General features: G+C 36.0%; 1 long non-coding RNA gene across 1 annotated transcript in view; it reads right to left on the bottom strand.

Moving 5' to 3' along the window:
* The window catches only part of LOC122803351, a 76,790-nt gene that overhangs the window by 47,558 nt on the left and 14,492 nt on the right, over positions 1 to 14,740 (bottom strand). Inside the window, exon 2 of the long non-coding RNA XR_006365109.1 lies at positions 12,070 to 12,168. This is a non-coding gene — a long non-coding RNA (uncharacterized LOC122803351). The remainder of the gene's footprint in view (positions 1 to 12,069; positions 12,169 to 14,740) is intronic.

Below are 14,740 nucleotides of genomic sequence, written 5' to 3'. Positions count from 1 at the left end.
TCTCTATCCATCATACTGCTCAGCCTATCAAATATTATTACTTGGTGGGAAATTCAGCATGAATATAGGACCTCTGTTAGCAGGATGATTAATGGCCCCAAATTAGGAAACGGACATGGTGACTCTTGGTACTCTGCTCACTGAATAAGCTCCCCTACAAATTGAGGTTTATTCCAAAAAAGACTTTAAGACTGCAGCAAATATATACCAGCACAGAGGATCAGTGAAGGCAGTATCACATACATTTAATACCAGATACAACTAATTTTGCTTATCTCACCTATCCTAATGACTTACCCTTCTTATGTGTCTTTATATGTCTGTTTCTGTTGTTTGTTTATCCACATATCACAAAGTACTAAAAAGAATTTATCTATTATTTTATACTTAACATACTTAATTCTAACATGGGTGAATTACTGTATGTAATCAACTGAAATTCTGTATTTAATACGTACATGGAGCTTGGCATAGTCTCAATTATCTGACAGTACTATTTTGCATTTAATGATAAATTATTTGTGTGATAACCTTGTATACTTGATAAATACTCAGTGTAGTACTGACTTCAGCAGGGTTTATATCTTCTGTTGGCAAGCTGATACTATTCTATGTTGTATACTAAGAATTATATGCTTTATGGATTATAATATTTCCCGTTGCCTACTTACTCTGTTGTAAAATACACTTGCTGTTTGTTATACCTAATGAATAAATATCTAATGGATGGGTTTTTATTTGAGCTTTTCTCCCTGGGATTCCACTGAAAGTGAATCTTCCCATTTGCCTATTCCTGTTTAAGAAACTATAAACAAGTAAATATATGCATTTATTTCACTTCTATAACAAAGAAAGACCACAGTATGGTAGGTTATTTTGCTGGGAATGACTGTGTGTATGTGTGTGTGTGTGTGTGTGTGTGGGGAGGGGGGGGGGTTGTCAGAAGCACAATGATAAATAAATGCTACACAACACAGAACACACAACTGATTGCCAGGCTACACGTACTTAATGAAGTTGGTGATAAATTAAACAGTTTGTTGTAGCTATACATATAATTTATATGAAAATATCATCTACCAATACCCACATAAGGGATATGTGTCCCTGGAAATAAACATCTGACCTGCTGCTTTCCCTGACTTCATTTTCCTTGGTGCTGTTGTTACTTCTATCACAGTGACTCCTTCTCTTCTTTCATCATAGGCTGTGTCTGGGGCAGTACAGTTTCTGTGGGTTTTTTTCATTCAGCAGCTACTGGAAATACTCCTTCCGTCTGCCTTTGATGTCATGTAGACTGGTGAGCAGGTTATTGCTGGCATCCCTTATGAAGGGTGTTTGACTATCTTCTTTATCTTTCTGTCTTTGCCTTGCCACCTGATATAGTTTCTTTGTTCCACCTGCTTAATCACTTTCCAGAAGTTGGTAGGGTGCCTCTGATACTTATTGCAGCTCCTCTCTTAGCCTCTTTATTAGCCAACCAATATTTCTTGCTAGCCTGGTCCATCTTCTCTGTCCCCCACTTTTTCATGCACTCCTTCTTTCTTTTGATGATTTCCTGGACTTCTAAATTCCAAGACCAGCTTTCCCTATGTACCTTATTTCCATACCTGGCTCAGCCACATATCTGTTTGGTAGTCCTCACATATGCTGTTTTGAGGTGCTGACATTCTTCTTCAACTCCACTTATTTCCTTTTTTTCTTCTTGAGGTGCTAGAACCCTCAGTAATTCCTTGAATTTTTGTGCTTTGTTTCTAGTCAACTTCCAGATGCTTATCCTGGTCTCTGTCGCCCTTAAAGCCTTCTCTGACCACTGCTTGCAGCTGATTGTGGCAACCAGTGGTTTGTGCTGTGGGATGACTGTTTCACTGGGGGTGACTTTGCAAGCGTTGATTCTACCCCACTACCCTTTCCTTACTGGAAGGAAGTCTACCTGAGTTATATGTTGGCCATGCTTGTATGTGATCTTGTGACCATTTATCTTGCTGAACCATGCATTGGCCAACATCAAGCCATTTGCCAGACAGAAGTCTAGAATGGCCTCTTCCTTATTACTGTTAACCCACCCATGTGGGCCCAGGCAGTCCTCATATCCTGTTCTGTCTGTCCCGATATGTGCATTCAATGCACCCATTATTAACACCAATTCATGTTGTCCTGCTTTATATAGAAGGTCCTACAACTGCTGTCTGAATGCACTCTTTTCCTCACTATGGGGCATAGGCTGAGATTATTAATACTGCCCTATCATTACACTGGAGTCTGACTGCCACAAGGCTGTCACTAATTCTGATAACATCCCTCACTGTCTTCTGAAGCCTCTCCCTCTCCACAATTCCCACACTATTTCTAACTTGTCTTCCTCCTGAAGAGAAGACTTTGGATTCCATGCCAAGTGGCTTTGCTGCACTGCCCTTACATTTTGCTGCCTGGAAATAGAGGATATCCAGCCTCCTCCTTACAGTCATGTCATCCACTTCCAAGCTCTGTACTGTCAGTGAACCTACATTGAGTGTAGTAATTATTAGTTCATCCAACAAGAAAAACAAAGCTCCCAAGGCAAGTCAACAGAACACACTTTTAATGGTTAGCACTTTCATTCAAAACACTTAATATGAAGGGAGTCTTATTTTTTTAATTTAATTCTTAGTTCACGTTTGACAGGTTGATTGGGTTTCTGTCCAACTTTCACTCAACAGAAACATCCCATGTAACACAAGCTGGACAACTACACATGGCAAACCAGTAGCTTACTGATGCAGGGCTGCTGGGCTTAATGACAGTCATACAGTGGTTAATAAGAACACATATAACCCTCACTCTGTTAGCATGGGTCCCTGGCATAGGTTGTAGTAGGGCATGTCCTCAACCTACTTATCTCAGGCAGATACCTATGCCCATTTGGCGACATTAATTAACATGACCAAATCACCTACAGCCATATTTTACACCGAGTGGCCCTGCCATGGCTGCAGTCTGTGATCCTTATTGTCCAATATCAAGGATACTGCACAAAAGAGTAGATGCCCAATGCAGCTGGTCTATACTACTATTTCCCCTACAGGACACAATGTAGAGTCTGTGCAGCTGCCCTACTTCATAGGAGTAAAAAATAAGTAAATAAAACTGGTGAAATACAGTCAAAGCAGCATACTGTTAACAGAATCCACTAAAACAGCTTTCTGTTGCCAGCACTGAGACATAATGTGAACACTGCTCTTATGTTAAACACCAATACCTCATAAAATGTTCTGTTATGAAAGTTTGAATGTCAAGATGCACAGGAACCAAAACAGCAAACACCCTAAGTGCCCTAAGCATCCCCTAAAAAAAAACTTCTGATCGTATTTTTTCCACAAGGATGGCAAGCCCCCCTCCACCCTCCCTGCAGGCATCTATACACCTATAATTCACAAACTTATATATACCCAGTTCACAGTTCCAGAAACACAAAGCCTACTGCAGGCACATAGCAATCTCACTGGCAGTGATTTATTATGAAAAAACGTTACCAGCATTCTGTTGCATGGCATCGTGTACCTCTGAAAAATGACATTCAGGCAGCTAGGTGTTACCGCCCCATAGATATACCCTACTAAAATCATGTCATACTGTAACCTGATAAAAAAATCCCTGTTTATGACCCTCCACTCCCCCAGGACAGCTTGTTTATCCCACCATCTCTGAACATGAAAAGAACATTATCCAAAAACAACACTAAAACATGTTACTGTTACTCTGTACTGCTTTTCTCTAATAGATGCAAAGCTTATTTATATCGTGAATCAGGAATTACTGACCTGAGATGACATTTGAGTTAATCATTTATGTACAGTCATATTTTAATCTAAATTAAATAAAATAAAGTTACTAGGAAACCTATGCATATAAAAATGCTAATTCATGGAAGCTATTTAATTAGAACAAAGCAACAGCAATCACAAAATTAACAAAAACAATATACACACTGTATAGTGTAAAATGACTGCTTGCATTCCAACACAAAATGCATAATAAGGAAAGCAATGACATCACAGAATTATGTAAACTGTAAGCCAAATTAATATTTTGTTGTGTACATATCCAGTATATTAGTTCTAAATTAGTTTCAAGATAGAAAACAAACAGGAAAGAAAAGCATTTGGTTGCTGTCTTTAGCACAGCAAACTTCTTATTCCAAAATGTGATATCAATCAACTCAGTATGACCTCCAAGGATATGCTACAGTCCTTGTCAACATGCAAGAGCAGTCAAGACAGTAAATCCGTGTGCCTTATGTCTCTGTTTCTACCATAGAATCAGCATTCATCAAAAAAAACCCGAAAGAAATAACAGCTGACCCTTCTCTTTTTCCATATGAAGGTCACTTATGCTTAACAACAATGCCATATCACTGCAACACATTTGTCTTAATATAAAATGGCTAACTTCAAAAATGTTTCGACTCCAAAAATTATGTTAAAGCAAAACATACATGCAAATAAATCCACAAATCCACCTGCTTTGTAGTTTTAAATTTTTCATCGTTATAATAAAACAAGTGCTAGTAAAATATGATTACAAACTATACAGTAGCTAATAAAGCAATATAATTTAAAATGTAACTTGAATGTGGTGAGTATCAATGTAGTAATAACTTGTTCTGCTCAAAGCACTGACATTCAAAATATGCAAGCAAGAAACAGTATGATGTTATAAAAATGTCATGATTGCACATTACAAAAAGGATGGTTTATATCAAAGTAAAACAGGTATGTGTATTGCCATGTTTCTAATGGGGATCTCCCAAAAATTTTAATAACATTTTTACTTTATCAGCTTTTAAGCTATACATAGTACAATATAATACATTCATCTGCTACAAATTTTTAGACACCTCACTTTGCAGCTATGACACTTGTGCTGCATGCCATTTCTAAAAATGACATAAATGTAAAGTCCTTAATATGATGTCAATGTCAGTTAAGACTTTCTTCCACGTGGGAATGTATTTTGTGCTCTTTTCTGCCATGAATAAATGCATCTTCTCGATTACAATGAACATCACAACACCTTTGTTGGTGACAATATACACACACACACATATATATATGTATACATATACATATTTATGGGATCTGGACACATGCTCGACTAGCATATGTCCAAATCACAAAACATCGAACACACATACACGAAAGCGCTTAACATCGACAAACTCTTCCGTGTATGTGTGCCTGTTTCGTAGATCAGACTACAGTGCGGGTAAGGGAAAATTCCCTTTTCCCCACTGTAGTGCGATCTCAGAGTGAGAATAATAAAGTAGGGGGTGTGTGGGGGGTGAAGCCCCCCTGCAGAAACGTAGATTTTTTTTTTGAACTACACATACACGGAAGCACTTGTTGATGTTAAGCGATTTTGTGTATGTGTGTTCAATGTTTTGTGATTCGGACATATGCTAGTCGAGTATGTGTCCTAGACTCATATTTATATACACACATACACACACACACACACACACACACACACACACACACACACACACACACACACACACACACACACACACACACACACACACACACACACACACACACACACACACACACACACACACACACAAAGACAATTTCCTTAAACTAGTGGAAAATGCTAAAAATTTCTGGCCCTGATACAGATCTATATTAGAAATTATAGCTTTGTGAATATTTCTGTAGAAATGCATCAGCTAGCAATTACACTATGCTTTGCATGTTACTGAAAAGCAAACCCTAAGAATTACTTTTAATACAACCTTTCCCTCTACAATTTAAGATAGCAACTTATTAACACCAGTCAGCAACATTCATATCTATACCATGATTTATGCTATACCACTTTCTTTTTTAACAACCCTGTTGGTCTAAACAAGGTTATTGTTAACAAAATAAAATTCTTCAAAAGTAAGACTTCTATCATGCTGTTTGTTACAGTTCAGAAGATTAAATGTGTAACTATGCGTGTTATCACTGATCTCTCTTCTGACATTGTGCCTACAACCACCTCTCAAAGATATTTAGGAACTGTGTTAGACCCTTGTCTCTCTTTCACTCTTCACATAGACAGTAAGGTTAACAAAGTAGTAAGACAACTTAAAGCAGCCTATGCAATACCTTGTCTTCTAACACTAAAAGCCAGATGCTACACAGCCATCAATGTACTCATTTCTGGGATGGAAAACAGACTGTCCTTATTGTTGCAAATTCAGTTGCTTATACCACATTATTACAAAAACCAAGACTAAAATACTACACTTCATCAACCTAGCTAACAACAGAGAACATCACTGCACTACAATAAGGAATGCTAGATGGCCTACAGTTTCAGCAAGAAATGAGCTACTGATTAACATTCTTATTTATAAGCTCTGTAATACTGGATATTGTCCACATTGCAGATGACTGCAGATTCAGACCTGTCATTAACTCTCCATCTGACTTCAAGCTTCTTTAAGAGAAGCTAACATGCACCAATTAAGTGCTGCCTGGACCACGGATTAAAGCTAAATGCCCCAAAAGCAGCACTATGTCATTTGGCAAAACTATGTACCCATGCACCTACCACACACGTGACACCCCTTTGAAAGTTGACCCAGTCATTAGTGACCTGGCATTTTCACTGACAGCAAAGTATCCTTTAATCACCAAGTATTAACTAATCACCATGTGTATTTCTTCTAGATCTAAAGAAGTTATCATCCCTCTCTACTTTTCCTTCATAGGTTCATAGGTTCATAGGTTAGTACTAGGCTATCAGCCCTAGGGCCTATAAAGCTAGCCCTACAACAATTCCCTATTTTTCTTCCAGGCCCATAATAGATTATACTGCCCACTCTGGTATGCATTAGTCTAAGCATATGACTCTGCTTGAGAGACCTTAGTGTCTCCTTACTAAGATAATCAAGAGCATCTCTTTCGTGAGCTACCCAGACCACATTAAAGCTATCTCTCTCTCTCTCTCTCTTCTGTTTCCTACAGACTCTTGGGGGATGACATCTGTCTAGCTGAAAGAGCTTTGAAGGATCCAGTCCTGTTTGACCTTTCTCATCCACAAAACTAATAATACCCTAAACACCTGCTCAAGAGATCATAACTTTCTCAGAATGATAATGAGCGCCAGTTATAGAGACAGACGTTTATCCCAGAGAATCTCTCTTTTATGGAATAGGCTTCCTTCGGATACAAAGCACAGTAGTTCCCTGACCCTCTTTAAACATAGCCTGGAAGAATAGATGGGCATTTGCAAATACATCCCAGGTCTGCCCCTAAAGCTGTCACTGAAAGAGGTTGAAACTGGGTATAAATTAGGCATGTCAGTGGGTACCTACAATTTGGGATATTATAACTAGGCTTCTAATGGTCCAGGGTCAACAACCAAATATTAACATATGAACCTAGTGAATGATCTTATTTTGCCTTTCAAGGCTATGACTCAATGAAAAAATAAATAAATAAAGGTGTGATCTTCTAATTTGTGTTATTTTTACGGACAAAATTAAAGGAAAACAAGTTGCAAGACTTTATGTCTGTGTTTGAAGAAAGGATACATTTTCTTTTCCTTTCTGCTTTTGTAACATTCCTTGCACATAATGCATTACTAGTACTTTCAAAGTCCATAATGTAATATAGTATTGCTTAAAAAAAAAACAGAAAAAAGCAATATACATTTGAAAGCAAAAGGCATTTTCCTTAGTAATACCATGTATGGCCTCCATGGCAAAACGTCTGAGATTTATTTAGTCGTTTTCTGATTTGTAGGTTATTATATTCAGGGATGCAGGTGTCCAAAGTCTATACTTGGCAGCAATGGGAATAAGACAGAAAATCAGTATTTTTAAAAATCTAGAGAATGTCTACCAAATTTTGGAAGTGTTTAATCAGTTGATGTTATGGATAACAGAAAAAGTCTGTATCCAAAGAACTGCTTAACTAAATAAATTACTCTTTTATAAATCAAATTCCATAATTTCTAATGACTTTAGAATTCTACTATCTACTCTTCTATTCTGGTTAAGATTTTAGCTTTTCTGACCACGTATCCCACTTCAGTCTGTCACCCCTTGTTTAATACTGCCTTACTTCACATATCATCCTTCTCTACAGTTATCTCTTCAAATCTCTATATACTAATTGTACCATCCATCCATCCACAACCCCTTTTTCCCATTTGGCACATGGAATCAGGATGTCACTTCAAGAGTGACAATCATAAACAGCCAAGGATTACACCACTGGGTGGCTGAGTGGTAGCTCTTCCACACCACACAGTTGCACACACAGTCAATGTGTCAATATGGCCAATTTAGAATGCTGTATCCACCAACTGCTTGTCCTTGGAATATGGAAGGAAACCTAAGCACCCAGAAGAACCAGTGCACACAGAAGGCATCCCAGCCAAGAATCAAACCGTGTGAGGCAACAATGCTATCTGCTGTACCATTGTATCACCCCACCACTGTGTACCAACCCAAATAAAAATAAAACACCAAAAAGTAAATGAACTAATAGAGATTTGTATTATTTGATTGTACTGCCTTTGGAGCTTTTCTCCCCGGGCCTCCACTGAAAATGGGTACTTCTTGGCCCAGTGGACTTCCCCGGTAATCAAACTGAAATAAATAAATAAATAAATAAATAATAAATAAATTAGGAAGAAGGGGCAAAACAAGACACTGCATTTAGTATTTCAACTTTGTTCTGAATATACAGAAAGCAAATAAATACAGTATTTGTAATTTTAGACATATTGTTATTGGGAATGCCTAAACTCTGACTTCACATTGCTAACGTAGGGAACTATAAGTGATGACAGTATAACTAACATAGTGTTTAAGAATGAGACTTGAAGTTCTCCATTATTCTTCAGGAAAATACTATTAATTGTAATGGAAATAAAAGGTTCTGTAAACACAGAGAATCAGTAGTCATGGCCATTAAATAGTTCTTATGCAAAAGCATTTCTGGTTGTAGTTGTGTTTAGTTAAAACCATAATGTATTCACCCTATCAATCAAATTGTATTCATGATTTTATTTGCAGATGTAGTTTACTGTGCATATTACTACAATTGTTTTGTTTTCCTAAAACTAAGCTTGAATAAGTTTACCATACAAACCTACTAGTATCCCTATCCCATTTATATCAGAAAACTAGAAAACACAACATATGATAACACATGCTACTGTTTCATGCTGACAAGCTACTACCATGTATGTATGTTAATTAATTAATTAATTAAATTAATTAATTAATCAATTAATTATTTCTTTCTTGACAGAGACTGTGTAAACAAGGCAGAAAAGCCAACACAGTTGCAGTACAGTTACTGTCCAAGGCAATGGAAAAAAACTAGTCAATATTTTTTATGAAAATCCAATCAAAACAAAAAGACATAAATTAACAATGAAGTAAAAAAAATCTGATCCTTAAAGGCACAGTTTGACATTGTATATAATGTCTCCTATAACACAGCAAAACATATACGTTATCCTCTCAAATAAAGGAAAGAATGTCCTTGCTGATAGCGAGACATTTCAGATATGAGGATGTTATAGCATTAGCCTAAGAAGAGGTGCTGGAAACTAAAAAGGAAGACTGGAGGAATGCTAAGATGCATGTTTAACAGGCCAGCAGTCAGTGATTGGTGCATTATTACACCTGCAGTCAGTGACTGGTGCATTACTAAGGTTAATGTAAAAGGTAAATAGTAATAAGGCAGAAATCATGCTAATCTGGATAATGACAGTCACCATGTTTAAAGTAAAGCATGCAGTAAAATATGATATGTAGTTATCATAATAGATGAGGACAGCATAAGTAAGACAAGCATAAAGTAGTTTTGAATTGAAATCAGATTATTTACTATTATTTTGAAGAAGACTTGCAAAGATCAGAGGTCAAGTGTCATTTATGAAAGTATAAACTGGATGTTTAGAAAGGCAGGTATGAAAATGAGAGGCATTTAACAGAAGAGTTCACAGAAGGAAGTTAAAGATGTAAACTGAGGAAGTGAACTAACTCAGAAACACAGTAGGTCTGTTTTGTGCCATAAAGTATGCTAGGTGGCTGAGAAAGCAAACAGCAAAGTGAAAAAAAGATGCACATAATGGAACAAAAAAAAAAACTATGACAATAAGAAATATGCCTGAAGGATAACAGAATGAATTTATGGCATTGTTGTCAATGTCAAGTTAAGAAACCTGTGCAGTGTTTAAAAACTTAAATTCTGCAAGATCTGTAATACCAGTTTAAGAAACATTACTATATCAATATAAGTGGATATACTGCACATATGGAGGCCTCAAATATGACTGCCTCAATAAGACTGCATAACACGAGGAACAGTGTTGCAGTACAGTTAACTTTTATAGTACATCCCATTAACAACTACTTAGAAGAACAGTGCACTGACAAGTGGAATTTATTCTGTATCATTAAAAAAAAAACAGAAAAAAGTAAAATCTTGGCATGGGGATAAAGTACCTGAAGGTTAGATTTCTAAAGCCATTAGAAATTATAGCACTCTAAAAATGCCATAGTCAACTGCTGAATTGTATGCAAACATATGATCTTCTATCTGGTAGACACCATGGTTTCCATTTCAAATAGTGCACACGGTCATCCTTATACTCAAATCTCAAATTATATTCTTAAATGGAAACAATACCTTTTAATTTATACCTGGCAGTACAAATACTGTGGAGTTCAGATACACAGTTCTCCATCATTTTACAGCCATACAGAACATACAATCAATAAAGTCTTAACAACAGCTCAAAGCAGCCTGTAGTACATAACACTTACACATGAAGCAGGAGAGTTTACTGCTATCAATGCCTTAATATCCAGAGTGTTGTATACATCTCTTCCATCATAGCCACCCTGTCTAGCCAAAACATAACCTGTAACAGACTATAGAAAGTAAGATTCTCAGATTCCTAAACCTTGTCAAACCCACAAAACATTCGGGCTAAATGACCACCAATTGTTGGTATAGCTATGTAACTAATTAGCACTCTGATATTTAAATTACTAAAAGAAAGACATTGCCCAAACACATCTGTTCATAAGCAAATTTACTCTCCTCATAACAGTAACAGCAATAACCTAAAACTAAACAGACTTATATTCACCCTAGCAACTTGTGATCCTTCCATAAAACATCTTCTTCGAGTTGAACACATTTCTTAAACATATAGCAGATCTTAACCATCTGTTTCTGCTAAAAAATAAATAAATCACTAAATTTCATCTACATGAAGAATACAGATACTTGGTTAATTTACAACACATTAGAGTGTTCCATTTTTTTGTCATATAGTTCATTTATGTTGAGTCTACCTACACTTTTTTATGTATAGTTGCTATCTTACCTATTTTGACATTGTAAAATTTATTTTAATTGCTTTATGGCTGGCATTGTTGATAGTGTATAACTTAAAAGATTTTCATTCTACTGCATCTACTAGAGCTTTTCTCCACAGGCCTCCGCTGAAAAGGGACCTTTGCACATAGCCAGACTTCCCCAATCAACAAATGCAAAATAAATAAGTAAATAAATAAATCATCTAGAATTTTTTGCAGATAGAAATAATGAATTACTTGATTCTTTTGCATTTAGCATACTGTGCAAAATACCATTGTACCTGCAATGTCATGTCTTACACTCCATGCATATTATATTCTCTACTTTTCACTGTTAATTGTTGAAATATACAAGACTTACTCTTTTGTTATATAGCACATGAGGTGGCTGAATAGTGTACCAGTCCGCACACCAAGTTAGCAAACAATAAATAAATACATTTATACATACTTACATAACTCATTTATCATCTAAACAGTCTTAATAATAAACAAACTGCTTAAGTAAAACAAAAAAAAAACAATTCTGTTTGCTAAACAGGACATGAATAAGAAAGCTTTAGGTGTTGTGATAAATCATACAACTACAGAACCTCAAAACTACAGTCTTATAAAACAAAATTGCCATCCTCAAATCAGTTCTTTTTTAGACAAATTTTATGAAATCAAAATAAAAAGACAATTAGTACCTGATACAAATCTTTTGCACTTCATGTTCTCAACAATTTTTTTGAAACATCACTAGATTTTTTTCATTCTCAGATGGGGTACCGATGTTGAGTACATATCTAAAGGACAGGAAGTGTATGAACAATAAAAAAGGATAAAAACAAATCAAAAATATCAGAAAAAATAATAGAAACATATAACTAAAAGTAGAATAAAACTATTTTGTAGAAAGTTATCCTCAGAAGTTAAACAAACCCACTGATTCAGTTTAATGAAAGCTTCATCTACTGTGCCTGCATCAATGACGTCATCCGCAGTTTTACACTAGCTGGCCACATATCACTGCAGAATGTTAAAGGAACTATTCACAGCAAAGCACATGATGCACTTTTGCAAAATCAAAGGTTGCTATTAGAGCTCAAACTGATAAGTCACTTGTGGATACTGTGCTTACTATTACATTTTAGTACTTTATATGATTAATGCCTAAAGACTTGGAAGTGTTATTAAAAACAACTGCAAATTATTTACCTATGCTAAACATGAAATGGTGACAAAAAGAAACTATGTGCACGTAATATATTACCAGGTCTATTGCAAACTATCCTGAGGTTATAATGTGCCAAACATCAACAGACAGCACCAGTATATAGTCCTGCTTTGCGGTGGCTACATATAGTGGCAAACGTCTTATCACTACACAACAGTTTGTAGCATATTATGTAAATTAACAGCTTCAGGCCAGTAACACATAATTACAGCTAACTCATACATTTTTAATCCAATCTGTTTCACATTTCTCTCCTATCAGGTAAACCTTATACATGAAATTAAAATCTGGCCAGAGTGCTGTACCCTGGAATCACCCAAACAATGAAAAAAATGAGTGCCTGCTGTAAAAACATATGCTAATATTACAGGCCCCTTACTATAGTCATTGGTGAGATGCCAAAGTAAACACTGCTAAAAAGAACACCAGAGCATGACTGATGTATAAAATCCTGTATGTGATGTAGAATGGAATTATTTTTCCTTAAATAGTGTTTCAGTGATATAATGAAGTAGCTGGTATATAAGACATAGGACAACTACCAGATCTGGGTTGGTTTCATATTAATATATAATATAAAGAAATGTGGCATAAAGTATTTTGTTATATGCAGAAATCAACAAAAGAGCAGATGTAAAATGGAATACACAGGATAATTTCTTACATTAAATAACCACATTTCTATAACTGCATTTTCAAAAAACATACAGACTCCCACTAACAAAAATTTCATGATGAAACCAAAAAGCTTCATAATCACATCAACACTATTCACTATAACTGAAAAGCTAATAAAAATAAAATATATACAAAAAAACTCATGCATTGCATTAAGTAAGTTGTAAACATCACTTCTGAATGGTGACAGTTCCAGCTTATAGAGTGTACATTTTCAGGCACAAGTGGTATCCAGAAGTCATTCTTGAGTTCTCTGTTAAGGAGAAAATCCCTGTAAAACAACCTTTTCCATTTTCTAGGACAATCAGGTACTAGATGAGACCAGTAAAAGAAACTGTGTAACTACAATATGGAAGCTTGCATAACACTATGTCACTCATATTACACAAACCCTAACATTCCATACGCAAAAAAACACCTTATCAGAAATCGCCATTTCAAGACTATGAACACATATGAAGCTGTTACCCAAAGCAGAGCCCATGATATGAGTAAAACAACTGTATGCATTCAAATTAGGAGACTGCATGTTGTATTATATCAAAGCATTTTGCAATTTGAAAATACAAAGAAGCAGAAAGATTACATTCTGCATTTGTCACGCTAAACACTCACCAAGTGTTGTTTCAGGATAACAGATATGAATCCTGCGTGTTACCAAAAACAGTGATTTCCCTGCTACCTTCTGAATCTTTGGTTCTTTACTCACTAAAAGGAAGTGTGTAATACAGGTTTACTATATTTGCTCAAGACACATTTGTCCTCACTGCCTCTCATTCATTTTGGCAAGTGCTTTAACTCCCACAAACCCTTCTCCTGTAATGTTACATTAATCATCAAATCACACAGGAAAACTGAAACAGAAGTCACAACTCAATGAGTCTAAAACACAGTAACAGAATTATAGCATAAAAATCAGTAGTGGAAGAATCTGAATACAAAGCAATGCAAATCAACATGATTTAAAGAGATTCTCTGCAAATCTTTAATCTGTTTGGGAACAATTTCATCATAGGTCACATAAAGAAAAGAGGATAACAGCATCCTTCTGAATTACCCAGAAAGCACAGCCAACAGGTGTTCCACTTTTTACACACAGACTAAGATAATTTCAGACAAAGAATCACAATAGACAATGAAATGCATGTGACTTTTTGAACTCAGCCTTTTGGAGTAGAAAACATCAGCAACCTTTGATGGGGAAAACTCATCAAAAAGCAACACCTAAGTAGAAAATACAATGTTGCAGGCCTAAATAGGAACAATGACGTTCCCGCTGTAGCACAGCAGGCACATCCCTTATGATGGTCACGGTGATGCTGCTGTATTTAAAATACAAAACTACTCTACTGGGAAATTATTAATATACCACTACACAAGACGATTCTCGGCTGGAGTGCCTTCTGTGTGGAGTCTGCATGTTCTTCCCGCGGACGAGTGGCCTCTGAAAGACATGCGTGAAT

The sequence above is a fragment of the Protopterus annectens genome, chromosome 5.part1, assembly GCF_019279795.1.
Source record: "Protopterus annectens isolate FY-2018-M chromosome 5.part1, PAN1.0, whole genome shotgun sequence".
NCBI lineage: Eukaryota > Metazoa > Chordata > Ceratodontiformes > Protopteridae > Protopterus > Protopterus annectens.
The sequence above is the reverse complement of the archived record's forward strand: the minus strand, read 5'-3'. Positions and strand labels throughout refer to the sequence as shown.